This window comes from Lepisma saccharinum, chromosome 15 (genome assembly GCF_977018435.1).
Source record: "Lepisma saccharinum chromosome 15, izLepSacc3.1, whole genome shotgun sequence".
NCBI classification, from domain to species: domain Eukaryota; kingdom Metazoa; phylum Arthropoda; class Insecta; order Zygentoma; family Lepismatidae; genus Lepisma; species Lepisma saccharinum.
The window spans coordinates 33,122,082-33,124,115 of NC_139243.1; positions in this window are offsets into that span (position 1 = coordinate 33,122,082).

Here is a 2,034-nt window from a genome sequence, read left to right on the forward strand (position 1 = left end):
TAATGTAAAGGTATCGATCTCATTGTCACATAATCGAAATATAATCGATATATATTTAATCTTCGCTTTCTTTGATAAAGCTACAAACATGTATTTAGGCGTTCAAAGAGTTATATACAAACTATCACATTATCTACAGAAAATATTCCCGTATGCTCGGTCAATATTTCTGCTTACGTCAAGAATAGACATTCGAATACAGAATATCTATCACATGAGAGAAATGCATAGCTATTACAGTGAGAAATGTTATATCTAGTTCAATCTACCCATCTGACCACAATGGAACCCAAGAATGGGCAACAATTGGCCTTAGAGACCAATCCGTATAAATAACAACATGACTATATTTTGTGGATAAATATAATATAATGAAAGTTTTAATAAAATATTAGTGATATCAGTTTCTTACTTAGGAAATTAATAATTCCACTTTATCGAAAAATTTCCCTTCTCAAAATTTCCAGTTACATCTTTTATGTAGAAATTTGTTTTGTGGTTGAATGGAAGGCGAACATCCCAGGATGTGTAAAATGAAGTCAGGACCCCTCCCCCCTTGTGGAGATATTGCTTATTTATTATTAATTTATTTCTATCTTTGTTTCCTAACGAAGCGATATTCGCGCGTGGGCATATCGCGCTGTTGTCAGCCGCGATCTCGAATGCCAAACAGAAAGCTGGCGGGTGTAGAGTGATCCAGTTGAGGGAGTTGACTGTGCGGTACAGGTAGGCTACATACTGTAATCTGTATAGCACGTTTTTACAATGTCCAGCAGTTCAGATGAAGAAGAAGTCCTCCTTCTCCGTGCACTTGTTTCAAGAAAGCGAACAAAGTGGGTCCACGAAATTAATGAAAAAATAGAGGAGATTGGCGAATACCATCGTCTTTGTGTGGAGCTGAGTTCGTTCGAAGACAGATATTTCATTTATTTTCGAATGTCTCAAGATATGTTCGATACTTTATACAACCTGATTGAGCAGAACATATCTAAAATTACGACTAATTGGAGAAGGCCCATTGGAACCCGAGAAATACTGGCAAGTTTGAGGTAAGTAGATATCAATGTTGTTAATTTATTTATTGGTAACATTATTACTGTTTAATGAGAGGAAATACAAATACAAGCAAAATGAACGTCATTTAAGGCACTCGTTTGTATGGTTGTTGCTGAACAAAAGATGAAGAATATTCGTAAAAATTTCTCAGAATATCACTCGAGGAACTTTGAAGTCCCGACCCTTGTGGGTGTCTAGGTCCTTCAAGGATTGCATTGGTGGCATCATTTTCTGGAGAAGAAACGGTACTTGCACGGTCATCTGTCCAAGATGAGTCGGATGTAAATTAGAATGCTGGGGAAGATGCTGGTGAGGTTATTTCCAATGTGCGAGCTTCCAAATCGCGGAGTTCAGCCCGTCCAAACAAATGGGCTAACTCCATTTTTAATTCGACTTGGGTTCTGGCCGACAATTTCTTGAAAGTTTCCGCATAGCTGAGGAAGAGGTGGTCACCGCGGTCAAGACTTGGCTTTCATTTATTTTTGGTGTCAAGGTAATACAAAACCGCATTTACCTCATCACTCAATTCTTTCCGTCTTGGTTTTTTCAGGGGAGGTGGTGGTATTTGTGGAGTAGTATTTACCGTTTCACCCTAACGAAACTCTTCTCCATCCGGTGTGTCATTATCGTCATTGGCCTGCTCGACGTTGGAAGCCGTAGGTCGAGGTTGAAGCGAATCCTGAAGGAACTCCAAATGTCCAGTCCAGGGCCAGTTCTGATAATTTTTGGCGCTCCCAGTTCCTCCTTTTAGAAACTTGAGGTTTCTCACGTAGCTATCTCTCAAGTTCTACCACTTAATTTTTACTGCATCACCTAGAAGAACAAAAGTAAATATGTACAAATAAAATGTCACAATTACAATTATAATTTTGTAATAATTACAATAAATGTTTATTATATTATACTAGTTCATTGGTTGTTTCTTTTCTTTTAGGTATTTAGCTACTGGTGACTCGCACCAAACTATTGCTTTTTCCT